The sequence below is a fragment of the Peromyscus eremicus genome, chromosome 14, assembly GCF_949786415.1.
Source record: "Peromyscus eremicus chromosome 14, PerEre_H2_v1, whole genome shotgun sequence".
NCBI lineage: Eukaryota > Metazoa > Chordata > Mammalia > Rodentia > Cricetidae > Peromyscus > Peromyscus eremicus.
In genome coordinates, this window is record NC_081430.1 from 68,603,100 (window position 1) to 68,617,665 (window position 14,566).

The following is a 14,566-nucleotide window of genomic DNA, read 5'->3' on the forward strand; positions in this document are numbered from 1 at the left end:
AGCGGAATGGGCCGCTTCGTGTAACACCGTTTCAACAGTGATTTCAGTCCACATACTTTCCAAGAATGTCATCATCTCTCTAAATAAGAAATAATCCTTGTTGTCTAGAACTACTTTGGTGCCTCCGTATTCTGGGAGAAGAATTTGGTCTCCGACTTTCACACTGGCTGCATCTCTCCACCCTATCCCACAGCCACTACTGTCCTTGAGACTTTTCCGGAAGCATCATGCCACCTCTGGCTACAGTTTCCGGGGCACTCCTTTTAACCAGTACTCTGTCAAAGAGCAGGAGAAACTTTCTGAAAGCCTGTCCAGCCGTGACCTGTGCCACTGCAGCTCAGACTCTGAACTCAGGCCGCTGCAAGGAGAGCCTCTCCTGACTTAATTTTGGTAGGTCGTGATATTTAGGAATCTGTCTAGTCCTTTGGGGTTTTCTGATTTTTGAAATACAAGTTTTGGGAGTTTTCTTTAATGATTCTTGGGATTTCGTTGGAGTCTGTTGCACCATCTCCTTCTCACCTGCACTTTTATTAAACCTAGTTTTCTTTCTCTTTCTCCTGATTAGATTGGGCAGGGCTTCATCAACCTTGTTTACCTTTTCAAGGAACTAACTTGTAGTTGGAATTTTCTTTGGGCCACCAACCAGCTCCCAAATAAAGACATGGAGACTTATTATTAATTATGAATGCTCAGCCTTAGCTTAGGCTTGTCTCGCTAGCTCTTTTAACTTAATTTAACCTGTTTCTAGTCATTTATGTTCTGCCTTGAGGCTTTTTACTGTTCTTTCAGTCTGTATGTCTCACTTTCCTGCTTCCTCTGTGTCTGTCTGGCTGGCCCCTGGCATCTCCCTGGCATCTCTTTTTCTTTCTTCCTCCATCCTAAATTCCTCCTCCTACTTACTCACCTTGCCTGGAAGTCCCACCTATACCCCCTTCCTCGATACTGTCCATTCAGCTTTTTATTAGACCAATCACTGTCTTAGGCAGGCAAGGTAAAACAGCAGCACATTTTTACATAATTAAACAAATGCAACACATCTTTACATAGTTAAACAAATGTAATACATCTTTGCACAGTTAAACAAATTTCCACAATACTAACTCTTTGTTCAGTTCTGTGTATTATGCTTACAGTCTCTAATTCACGGACTGTGCCTTAATCTTTATTATTTTTTTTGCCATTTATTGCATTTGTGTTTGTTTTTTTCTTGATTTCTAAGACCTTGAGGTATACTATTAGGTTATTAATCCAAGAGCACTCTGATTTTTTAAATTTATTTAATTTTTAATCATTCACATGTGTGCATATTTGTGTATGGCTATGTGCACACGAGCGTAGTGTCTGTAGAAGCCAGAAGAGGGCATCAGCTCCCCTAGAGCTGGATTTACAGGCCATGATGTGTGTTTGATGTGGGTGCTGGGAACAAAACTCAACCTCCACAAGAGCCAAAAGTGCTCATAACCACTGAGCCGTCTCTCCAGCCGACTCTCATTTTTTTTTATTAAGTATTTATGACTATAAAATCGCCTCTCCTGCCTTAGCTATATCCCAGGGGTTTGGGTAAATTATAATGTTTTCATTTGATTCTAAGATTTAAAAACATTTCTTCCACGAGCAAGTGCTTATTTGGAATGAACTGTTCTATCTTCAAGTGTTTGTGTAGCTCCTGTGGTTTCTCCCGCTGTTGATTTCTTGTTTTATTTCATTATGATCTGACTGGATAGAAGTAAGTAATTGTCTCACTCCTTTTTCATTCATGAAGTATCATTGAGCGTTGTCAGATTTCCTTCCAGAAGGGTGCACCAATGCTCATTCTCACTAATTATGTAAAGTCATTTCCCACAACTGTGCCTACAGAATACATTGTAATATATATATGCTGCCCAATAAGTCAGAGATAGCACTGTAGTGTTGTTTTTGTCTGCATATTCTACCCATCCTTATTTTCATGTACTTAAGGGTCATTGACACATTTAGGTATGATTCGTCTATTTATATTGTTTTCTCTCCACTAATGTTCAAGAACTCTTTAGATAGGAGGGATATGTGTGGTGTAATTATATACACTGTGTTTATCAGTTGTCTCTTTACATGGGAGGTGTAATTAGGTGTGGCGTAATTATATATGTACACCGTGTTTGTCGACTGTCTTTTGCTTGTTTCTATCAGGCTTATTTCCTTTCCACTATATCTTATTTTGTGTGGCCGGCTTATCAATATTGTGTATTGCCTTTGTATTTTAAATCTTAGTTTCTACTCCAAAATTGGAGAAATCCATGGTTTCTTTTGACCGTTTTTTTGCATAGTTTTATTTGTTACACTTAAATCCCTGATAGACGTGGACTTTATTCTTTTGAGTGGCGTGAAGCATAGATGTAATTTTATCCTTTTCTCCAATGGCCTCTCATTTGTCTTGATCCCTGTGCTGGCTGGTCTTATGTCAGCTTGACACACAAACCGGAGTGATCCGGAAGGCGGTAACTTCAACTGAGAGCATGCTTCCACTAAGATCTGGCCATAAAGCATTTTCTTAATTAGTGATTGATGGGGGAGGACCCAGCCCATTGTGGGTAGTTCCACCCCTGGGCAAATGATCCTGAATTCCATAAGAAAGCAGGCTGAGCAAGCCAGTAAGCAGCCCTCCTCCACAGCCTCTGCATCAGCTCCTGCCTCCAAGTTCCTGCCCTGTATGAGTTCCTGTCCTGACTTCCTTCAGTGATGAACAACAATGTGGAAGTGTAAGCCAAATAAACTCTTTCTTCCCTAACGAAGACAATATCCCTTTTTAAAATTGGTCTTAGGTCAGGCATAGTTGTGAATAACTTTAATCCCCACACTCAGGAGGCAGCGGGTGGAATCTCTGAGTTCAAGACTAACCTGATCTACATAGTGAGTTACAGTCCAGCCAGAGCTATATAGTGGAAGCTCATCTAAAAAAAAAAAAAAAAAAAAAAAAGTTATCTTTGTCCCACTGATTTGAGATGACACTTATATGCCTTTAAACTTCCCTTTTTCCTCTTTTATACTTTGTCAGTGTGCTTTTTCACAGTATCTAGAATGTGCCAGAGGACTTCATGGCGTCTATTCATTGCCTTCGGCCATAGATGGATGATGTTCTGATGTTTGTTCCTCAAGAATAGTCAATTATTGCAGCAATCATCTTTAAAGCTAGAGAAATTCACCTTCCGGCTGTGTATTTATGAAACACTTACCTGAACTGAACCCACTGCTATGAGACGTTATTACGCCTTCCTTCTGTTCAACTATCAACAGTATCTGTTCATTGCAAAACCATCAGGGCGGGAGGGATGGAGCTTTAGAAGCGTGGCCTCGGTGCTGTCCTCAATCACTGTCCTGAAACGGAGCCCTGGCTTCATCAAGGTTTAAACTCCAGGACTTGTTTCTGAAATGCAGCTGCAGGATCCAGGTGGACCGATCCTAACATGGTGATTACTGCCAGAGTAGAACTGTTAGAATTATGAGGCACTTTACCTTTCCTGTGGATCTACACTCAGAGGCCAACGTTGCTAGGAATCATGATGCCTTGTTTAAAAGCTTCAGAAAACCCAAAACAAAGTCCAAAGAGTGTCCTCCTGGAATGACTTTTCACTGGGGTGAGAGGAATTCCATTTAAAGGGTCCTTTCATGCAGATAATGTGATTAACGGCCCAGGCAGGACGATGAGTAGAGGCCGTGCTCTATAGCATCTTTTCCTCACCACACGAGGTCAGGATTAAGTATTTGTTAGTGCCACAGATGCGGCTTTGCTTACAAAGTAAAGCCTATTTGGGGGGGGGGGTCAAATTTCAGAGTATATAGGAAGGGGCAGAGGCATAGGAAGTTTTTGCTTTTATTTTTCCCCTTCTATCTTAATACTGACTTGTTCTAAAGTGTTGAAGATGCCCCACAAATTAAAACTGCAGCGGGCATCTGCTTATGAGACAGACCATGTGGCATTTGTCCTTCTGGGTCTAGGTTACATCATTCAGTATAAATTTTTCCAGTTTCATCCATTCCCTCATGAATGCCATTTTTTTTCACAGCTGCATAAAATTCCATCGTGTGCATTAACCACATGTCATTATCCACTCATCAGCCGATGGACATCTAGCTTGCTTCCATTTCTTTGCTGCTTCAGTGACCAGCAATGCACATACACGTTCATGTATCTCAAGTGGGGTACAGAGTCCTTTGGGTATATAACAAGAAGTGGTATAGCTGGGTCAAATGGTAGTTTTATTTTCAGTTTTCTGAGAAACCCCCATACTGACTTCCAAAGTACTTGTCTATCTTCCACTCTCCCCATATCCACACCAGCCTGTAGCTGTAATTCTGAACGGTCTTATTAAATAAGAAACACAGAGCCAAATGCAGAGCTAAAAGCCCAGAGACCAGAGAGCAGTAGCCAAGAGCTGAGACCACCTTCTTACCACCCGCTGCCGCTGCCGTCCTTCCCCTGAGAAAGAGACCTACTTCCTGTGTGTCTGTCTTTTTATTGACTTTCTGTTCTGCCTTCTCATTGGTTCTAAACCCAACTACATGACCTCCTCGTTACTGCCTGTCTATACAGACCTCCAGGTCTCTATGGTTGGTATTGAGATTAAAGGCATGTGTCTCCAAGCTGGCTGTGTCCTTGCACACACAGAGAGTCTGCCTGCCATGTGATCGGGATTAAGGGCGTGTGCTACCACTGCCAGACTTCTGCTAAATGGCTTGCTATTAGCTCTGACCCCCAGGCAACTTTATTTATTAACATACAAATAAAATCACATTTCAGCACAAATAAAATATCACCATACTAGCCTTAGTTGTTGATGCTATTTATGATGGCTAATTTTCACTGTCCACTTAACTAGACCTGGAGTGAGCTAAAAGGCAAACTGCCGGGCACCTCTGTGAGGGATTTTCTTGATCAGCTTATTTGAAGTGGGGTTTCCCACCCTGAATGTGGGCAGCACCTTCCAGTGGTTGCCCAGATAAAAGGCGAAAGAAGGAATCTTTGCTTTTGCCCACATTCCCCCCCCCCCCCCTTGTTGGCAGGTTTATCGACCTTGCTGCGTTCCTTTGCTGATATATTAGGGCCTAGCTTTTGCCCTCCAATGTGAAATGAAGGTCGCTGGCAGCTCTCCTGGGATCTTCTGGGCCTTCAGTGCCAGACTGTGACTACTTAGACATCCAGCCATGGGAACTGAGTAACTCCTAGGTTCTTCTTGGCCTCTCTGTTTTGAGACGGTCGTTGTTGGACTATCCATATCATATCCTGCAAGCCAGTCTAATAAATACCCCTTGTGGCGGTTTGCATAAGAACGTCCCCCATAGACTCATTTGTTTGAATGCTAGGCCCACAGGGAGTGGCACTCTTGGGAGGTGTGGCCTCGTTGGAGGAAGTGTGTCACTGTGGGGGCCGGCTTTGAGGTCTCCTAAGCCCAAGCTATACCCAGTGTGGCACACGGTCTCTTCCTGCCTGTGGATTAAGATGTAAAACTCTGAGTTTCTTCTCCAGCATCATGTCTACCTGCATACCGCCATGCTTCCCGCCTTGGCGATAATGGACCAAACCTCTGAAATGGTAAGCGAGCCACCACAATGAAATGTCTTCCTTTGTAAGAGTTGCTGTGGTCATGGTGTCTCATCACAGCACTAAAACCCAACCTAAGATGAAATCTTAAAATAGTTTAGTCTGCATTTCCCTAAAAGCCGAGGATGCCAAACACCATTTCAAGTGTTTTCTTGCCACTGGCCTTTCATCTTTGGAGAACTCTCTGTTTAGTTCTTCTCTATTGTTTAATTGGGTTGTTTGTTTTCTTGGTGTTTAGTTTAGTTCTCGTTTTGTTTTTTTTAAGTTCTTTGTTGAACAAGGAGAAGGAATACCTGTGAAAGCCTAGAAACTGGGAACAGGTCATGGGAAGATTGCCTTCAGTGATGCGGGGAGAGTAAGAACATAGGTAGAATAAAATTATGGAGGGGGAAATGCTGTGGATAGAACGTTTTAAACAAGGCAGGAGGACTGGGGAGATGAGGTCAGTGTTGAAGAAGGGAGGATTAACTTGGACAAAGAGCCAAAGGAAACCTGCTGCCTTGTCACAAAACGTATACAAGAGGACCGAAGGGCAGGATTCTGCTTGGTCCAATGGGGGCTGCTCCGTGAAACGTGTGCTACTAAATACAGTTCCCAGTTCCAAATGTGGGATGCCTATGCTGGAGCTTGCCAGGGTACACTGGAGGCCCCCTAACCAATACTGGCTCTTGTCCGTTCTCTTGGTTGCCTAACCAGAAGTAAGAGGATAAGAGCATACTGTAGAAGGCACGGCCCACTTTGGTTGTATGATGTAAAGAAGGCAAGCTGAAACTGAGCCGGCCTGGCTCTCCCATCCCCACACCGACGGGCTAGCCTTCAAAGGGTCTTAGCGAGCTGTGCATGCTGCTGAGAGAAAAAGGCATCAGCTCTAAACAAGGCATTTACGCCACTTCCTTCAAGGATCAGGGAACATTGTGGAAGAGGCGGGAGGCAGAACGTAAAATTTTAAAGACATTGTGAAGGGCAAGGAAATGCCATCCCTTAGACCAGATTCCACCCTGGCAATCCTTAACTCTTAGTAACTGCGTTTACTTGTGCCGGGCCCATGCCAGACCGTCCCAGTCCATCAATCAAGGGAGGGTGAGGGGTCCACAGAGCCCTGCTCTTTACCACTGAACCTTAATTGTGTACCCACCAGGCTCCAGCTCAGCCCACCAGACTCCAGCTCCAAATTGAGTGGGTCACAAAAATGAATGAAGACATGGACATAAAAAGAAAGATTTGAGGGAAGGGTGGAAATGGCGATGGACATGGGTGGTAGGGAGATTTGGGATCAGGGCGCAGGGAGAATAGTCAGTATGCATTGCGCGCATGTGCGAAATTGTCTAAGAACAAATTTAATTAATAATAAAGAAACTGCCGCTTTTAGGACTCTTCGGCAGAGATGTTATCTATGCTATTGGCCTCTAGAGGGAGCGCGAAGGTTGCTGTTTGTAGTAAACCTGAAAATGAACTCAACTTCCCAGTCCTCTGTAACTCATGGAAACCTGTTTCAGCAGGTGGGGCTGTTCCCTTGCAAATAGCCTTAAGTTTTGTTTTGTTTTGTTTTACTTCTTATTTCTCTGTTCTCCTCATCCTTGCCTGGCAATCAAGTTAAAGAGGTCTATGAATTCTTTTCTTCCCGATCCCACCCAACAAAAAACGTGAAGATGCAGCGCTCCAAACTAAACCCTGGGATATTTTGAGTACCTGGAGAGCCCACCCTCCAGATGGTTTCTGGCCTAGAATGTGCGTGTGTTAAAATCCTTTCATCGGAGCCGGGCGTGGCAATGTACACCTTTAATCCCAGCACTGGAAGACAGAGGCAGGCGGATCTCTATGAGTTCGAGGCCAGCCTGGTTTACAAAATGAGTTCCAGAACAGCCAGGGCTCTTACACAGAGAAACCCTACCTCGAAAAACAAAACAAACAACACAATCCTTTTATCGGCTGCCAGTCAAAGCCTCTGGAGTGGGCATTGTTCCTTTCCTACATCCGCTTCCCCGGATATTTTTTGGGCCCGATTTTTAAATCTTCTGTGAAACCTGAGAGCTTGCCTTGGGGTAGACTTGGGGTCTGGTTGAGATTTTGTTTATCCTTCTTTGTCCCGAAGAGTTGATCCACATTAACTTTGGGTCCTTCGTAGCCAGGAACTGTCTTCGTTCTGTGTGCTCAACGTTAAGACACCATCTGTATGCTGGCGGCTCCCAAATTTCCATCCCCGTCTCTTTGGCTGGAATTTCAGGTTGTTTGAGAACAGAGCCCCTGCTTTGCTTACATTAGCCTGTTTCTGCCCTAAGAGTCCTCACACCAGAAAGCGGCCCACCGTGTGATTATCACTCCTACATGTTTCCTTCATTCCCTCTATCGTCAGGTGCATTGGCCAATTCTGGAGGTTCTGCTCAGGAAATATTTCCTTCTCTGCTTCCTTCTCTGTCTTTCCTGCTCTCTACTCCACTACAGCTGTCTCACCCAGAACATCCGGATACCTTCCCACAGGAGCAAAGATAGCCGTGATTTGGAAAAAGCAATGTGCTTTTCTCTTTTTCCCGATTCTGTCTTCAAAAATGCAAGAAAAAAAAAGTGGGGATTTGATTTCTGACATTAAAAAAAATAGAGTTTTGCAGAAAGACAGGAGGGTTCAGAGTTTGCCTTTGAGGGAGACAATAGCTTATATAAATGTTTTTGGTTTCCATTTACGCAGCAAGGATTAGCCTGGAAGATTATACATTTCTACCATAAAATAGGAAATGCTTATTATACCAATGCCCAGTGGTAAGACTCCAGTTCAGAAGTGGAGCCTGCCCTTCAGTCTGAATGAGCCATTGGAGAAGACACAATCTTGTGGATGTCTAATTTTCCCTTCAGGCTGTAGTCTGGGGACTGGCAGGAAAGTGGAAGGGAGGTTCCCTCTTAGGCATCAGGCTGGTCACCAGGAGTCCAGCTAGGGGACCGTCTTGGCCACCCTGGAGGGTGATGAGATGAAATAAGCTCAGAGATGTCACAAAGAATGACCATCTAACCACGTCCCTCTGCCTTTCTCTTCCCCCTTCCCCCCCCCCCCCCCCCCCCCGATGGAGCTGAGAGCCCCGATGGAGCTGAGAGCCACCAGTGCCCCTGTGGGCCTGGTCACATGGGGTTTAGAGGCACCGGGGCCTGGGAAGCCAGTGAGAGCTGAAAGGAGGGAGGCAGGGGGACCACCAGGGACCCATGCCGCTGAAAGAGAGGACAGGCAATGATGTTTACCAGCTGCATTCTCAGCCATCTCCCCTAATGACACCACTGAGGACCCGCAACAACGTCTGAGAACACAGAACACAGCTCGGGAGCCAGGGGACCCCAGCGGTTTTGAGGACTCTTTCCTCCTAAATCCAGGAGCCATCCCCATCCTTAGGGACCGAGCTGGCAGTAGAAGTAGATTCAGCACATTCCCCCCCAGGGGTGATTAGAACTGTGTTGGCCTGAGGCCTCTCCCCTGCCCCACCTGTCTCCTTGGACTGCCAGCAAGAGCAGATCTAGACAAGTTTGGGTCTCGTTTCTGAACCCTGGAGTTCTGGGGTGAGTTCGTTCCACCCCAGTTCCTGTCTGCCTTCACCCTTCCCTTCGTAGGGCGCACACTCCACGCAGCAGGCACAGGACCTTTAAAAGTGTGAGAATCGGCTACCCCAACTAGGCCTTTCCAGTTGGACCCTGAATGAAACACCAGCACGTCACCGCGGCCTCCATGGACCTGCACCTGAGCTTGTCTTCCCATTGCCCTCATTCTGCCCCTCTGTCTGCTAGACACAGATGGCGCCTGCGCCTCAGCAGGCAGTGGTGTTCGTCCCTGTCTGCCTGCCACCCCCCCCCCCACCCCCCAGCCTCTCATAGTTCTAGATAGCTAGCTTCATGAGCTAGCTCACATCCCCAGCGCCTGCTCTGTTCTTTTATGGTGCTTCCTGCCAGACCAGCCGTCTCCAGCCAGCCCCTCTGCTTCTTCTGCAGCCCGCCCCCCCCATCCCACCCCCAGGCCATTTCCTTCACCCTGCCTTTCAGCTCTGGTGCTCTGGAGAGCACTCCTTAGGCAGCAGCATGGAAATAGTTCTGTGAGCCCCTTACCATCCAGGCCTCCCGAGACAGGGTCTAAAGGTTGGGTCGGGAGTCTGCACTCTATAAAAGTTCTGCAGGTACATCTGGGATGCAGCCAGCCTGATAGCTGCTGGACCAGTAAGAGGAGGACAGACTCTGTTTAGCTCCATAAACTCGGGGAACTAATTGCATTGTTTTAAATGTCTCAGTTAGCACGAAGCTGGTGATTCAAACACATTTTACATTTGAGTCAATAGACATTGGCTGTCCTGTCTTGGGAAGTATTTCTTAGTAGCAATTGGAGTCTTCAGAATTTGCCATTTGAATGCTATTATCAGTTTCAGTTTATAAAGTAAGGAACCAAAATTGAAAAGGCTTGCAAGCATCTTTCACTGTGGCGGCGGCGGCCGCACCGACAGTCTCTCTCTCCCTTTAAGCCGCATAACTCCACAGTCTATTGCATAAAGCCCCTTTTACTTTAAATGAGATCCCTGCTGGGTCCCAGAGACAGTTGGCTTTGTGTCCTCTCCTTTCTCTCAGTACTCCTGGGCCTTATATCTGTAAAGAGCCGTGTCATCACAAGATTAGCATTTCTAGACAAGCCCTGTCCTCAGGAACCTTCTCCAGCTCAGCTCTTGTTGCTGCTTGTAAAATAGCAGGTGGGCATCTGTGAGCGAGGTGGATGCGTTCTCTGGTCCACATCACGTGCTCTCAAGTTAAACAGATTTATAGAACACCACAGTCATAAGTCCATGATAGATATCTTCCTTTATGGTGTGTGTGTGTGTGTGTGTGTGTGTGTGTGTGTGTGTGTAGGCCAGAGGACAACATCAGCTGTCATTCCGTAGGTGCTGTCCATCTTATTTTTTGAGATAGGACCTCTCACTTCCTTGGAGCTTGTCAAGTAGGCTAGACTAAGCTGGTCATGGAACCCCAGGCATCTGCCTGCCTCACTTCCTTCTTCAGTGCTGGGGTTACAAGTGCATGCCACCACACCCAGCTTGGCTTTCTCTTCATGTAGGTTCTGGGGGATGGAGCTCAGTTCTTCATGCTTATTACACGAACACTCTACCAGCTAAGCTATCATCCCAGTCCCTTCCTTGGATATTCAAAAACCTCTTTAGTAAGGCATCATTGACCCACAATGAACTCTGCCCATATAGGTGAAGGCAGTTTTGTTACCAAGTAAGAGTTTATAATTGTTTGCAACGAGTTTCCTCATGCCTACTGGGGTCAGTCTTTCATCTCTGGCCACAGGCAACAGTGATCTGCTTCCTGTCCCTCCAGGTCGATTTGCATGATCTAGAATGGCAAACACACGATATCACACAGAGACATGGTTTTGTACCTAGTTTCTCTGGCTCATCGTAATAGTTTTTAAATGTAAATACTTCTCATTTTTCTCTAACCTTTTGTTTCCTTACTGTTGTAGTTTCCTGTTGCTGTCATAGAAAGCTTTGACAAAAGCAGCCTAAAGGCTTGAACTGTGGTTCGAGGGTACAGTTTATCACAGCAGGGAAGTCGAGGCACCAGGAGCTTGAAGCAGCAGTTCACATCCTACCCACAATCAAGAAACAGAGTGATGAATGAATGCTGCTACCCAGGTCCCTTTCTCCACGCACACAGTACAGGATCCCATCTAGGGAATGGTGCTGCCTGTGGTGGACAAGCCTTCCCCCTCAACAAGCACAGTCGAGATGATGTACCACAAGCATGTTCAGAAGCTCATTCATCTCCCAGGTGATTCTGCATTCTGTCAAATGGAAGGTTAGTACCAACCATTCCACGTAGGTCATCTCTCCAGGACCCATTACCACCCTCACTCTCCTAAATCTGATGACTTAAGCTTGCTATGTGTGTTTCCATCCCTTCTGTCAATACGCACACTAGAATATAAGAGGCCCTGGGTGATTTAGCCTACAGAGATCATTTTTGGAGTACACAAAATAGGACAGAGAAGGGCAGAAGGAGGCATTTGGAGGGGCTTATGGAGAATACTCAACAGCAATAGGTAAGCACTCCTGCAAATCAGAAAACTCAGAAACTCAGGAGGAGCCTGTCAGTGACAACATCAACATTTTAACCATGCTCGCTGATTCCAAATCCCATCTCATGCTTCTTCCCAGAGGGTTTAATGCTCCATAAAATTTGGAAATTCTCACAGGCCATGAAATTTCAGACCTGTGGCAAAGATAATGGTGTCAGTGAGGATGAGGTGGTAATGGTTATAGTGATGATAGTATCAATGATGGGGATGATGGTGGTGATGATGGTGAAGATAACAAGGACTGGGATAATTAAGATGGTTATGATGTTGGTGATGACGGCAGTAATGACAAAGGTGATTGGATGGCAGGGATGATGAGGATGATGAGGATGTGTGGTAATAAGAATGGTGGTATTTTCAACAGTATTCATCTCTCCAGGGAGAGCTGAAGGTAGATGAAACCATCTTCCCATAGTTCTTTCCCCTGTTTTTGCCCATTTCATTTTTACCACCTCCTGTGAGATGCGCATTATCATCCTTCCCATTTCAGAGGAGGGGCCTGAAGCCAGTGCGGTTTCCCAACAATCTCGAAGAGAAGCTGTAATAAGCACTTAAGTCACTCCTATATTTCGGTATTGGTGAAAAATCAGCTATGGGCATTTTAGCGGCCTAAAAACCACCGATTTTTCAAGTTTAAAGTAAAAGCACATTTTCTTCACACCAAATCGTTTCTGAGCCTTTGAGAGAGAGAATAAGTTGAAGTAGGTTACCTTGGAGGTATTTCAATTTTGCTGTTACCAGTGTTACTCTCAGACGGCAAACTGAAAATACAGATGAAGGCATATAGCAGATTCTGCTTATTTTATTAAATGAAAGTTCAAAATATTGTCCCCTGGCTTGGCCAGTCTGTAACAGTTTCAGATCAGCCTGTGGGAAGGGAGAGTGGTTGGGGGGTGGGGAGGTTGGTCCCCTACCCCTGCTCAGTTCCCACCTTGCATGGTCATGACTTAGATAGATGTCCACAGTTCCTGCAGGGAAGCCCGTGTGCTGTAGCCTGGCCCTAAGGGCCCTGACAAAGCTCCTCTAACCCGGTGGTTCTCAATCTTCCTAATGCAGATTCTACCCTTTAATACAGTGCCTCATGCTGGGGTGACCCCCTCCCCCCAGCCATAAAATTATTTTTGTTGCTACTTCATAACTGTAATATAAACATCTGAAATGCAACCCCTGTGAAGGGGTTGATCAACCCCCAAGGGGTTTCCCAACCTGTAGGTTGACAAACACTGTTCTGACATATTCCGTCCTTTTGCCCTTGGGCTCAGGGGTGCTGACTCTTCCTCTTGTACCATCCCTATAACCTTGCCATGCTACGTGCTCAGTATTAAGCTAACACTGTTCAGCTCCTTACCTGTCCCTCTCTGTCCTGCTCTCTGGTCCCAAGCTTGATACTTCGCATGTCCCCTTGGCCGGCAACCCTATCCGGTTTGCCAACGTAGACCGCTGCAAGGAGCCCAGAAGACGGAAGGAAGCAGAAGGGCTCTGTGTCTCCCTTTGCTTCTTCCTCCTGTCACAGTCCGCTCAGTAGCCACCCCCCTCCCTGGACACTGGTGACGGGATCCAGTCTCGGGGTCCTCCTGTCACCCCCTGTATCACCCTCATGGTGAGGCTGTCCAGAGCTGGTAACAGTAGCTTCACCTGTCCATCGGGGCCTGAGTCCAAGATCTGTGTCCCCCTTGGAGTTCTGGGCTGTACCGCCCAAAGCTTTGCTCCCCAGTCATGGGATGCTAGCTGCTTTTCCACACCTTTTTTTCCAGGGTGTTTTTTTTTTTTTTTTTTTTTTTTTGTGTGTGTGTGTGTGTGTGTGTGTGTGTGTGTTCTCCTTTACATATTCAAATCCTATTCCTACCCCCATGCTCCTACTTTGTGCTCGGATTAGCTAATACTGAGATTCCTGTTAGCTGCTCTGTCTCTGGAAACAGTCCTATCTTTAATTTTCAGCCAAAGACTTGGAATGTTTCATCTGATTCGTCTGATTCCTGCTGGGATTCAGACAGTTAATCTTGGGATTGTTGGGAGAGAGGATTAAATCAAGATCAAGTTAAAGTGATGGCGAAGTTGAAAGTTCCATTAACTGAAAAGCACTGCGTGGTATTGCTGCTGTTGGTGGCGGTAGTCTTCCAGATGAGACGACACTGGAAGGTCTCCGTAGTCCCAGTGTCCCCTGAGGTGCTAGTGTCTGCAGAAGAAGAATAACCAAGCAAACAGCTGAGCCTTCGTCTCAACAGAGCCTTGGTGGGACAGAAAGAGAAGCGAAGACCAGAACCCTGTCTCCTGCCTAAGAGAGCATGTGGGGAACATAATCAAAAGCCCATATTTCATATTCCCAAGTTAACGTAGGGGAAGAAGCCGGCATGTCTGTGTCCTTAAATGATACAGAGTCCAGCTCCATCCAACAGGCTCCGACCCCATTTGTCAGTCTCCAGCACTTCAGCGACACTTCAGTGTCCCCACTTAAAATGAAAAATAGGGTTGCTTCTCCAGAAGAGTCAGAGACTGGAAAATCCCTGACAACCTGCCAGCTCCTAATCACCAGGAAGCCTAGCCCTGGCCAGAAGTTTCCCTAGCAGGATGTAGTGGGTCCCCGACTCTTTCAGGAGGGGTCTTCCCTTCCAAGGGAGCAAAGGATGTAAGGAGATGCAGTGGTCTCTGCAGGAGCTGTACATGGCTCGAGGATCACAGGGCAGGATGGGAAGGGGTCAGGAAAGCTGTGGATAATCCCAGTGACGAGGACCTTGGTTTGCTTGCATGATGGCTTGGTGGATTGTACATTCAGAAAAATATTCACCATCAGCCCCTGCCTGAAGACCAAACAATGTCTAGGTGAGAAATTCCGGAGCACCTTTAGCAACTGTTAATGAAGAAAATCTTGTTTTCTTGAGCAGGATTTGTTTATC

General features: G+C 46.0%; 1 pseudogene; it reads right to left on the reverse strand.

Annotated features, from left to right (window-relative positions):
- Positions 1 to 43: 43 nt before the first annotated feature.
- LOC131923990 (10 kDa heat shock protein, mitochondrial-like) lies at positions 44 to 12,043 on the reverse strand (annotated as a pseudogene).
- Between the last annotated feature and the right edge of the window lie 2,523 nt (positions 12,044 to 14,566).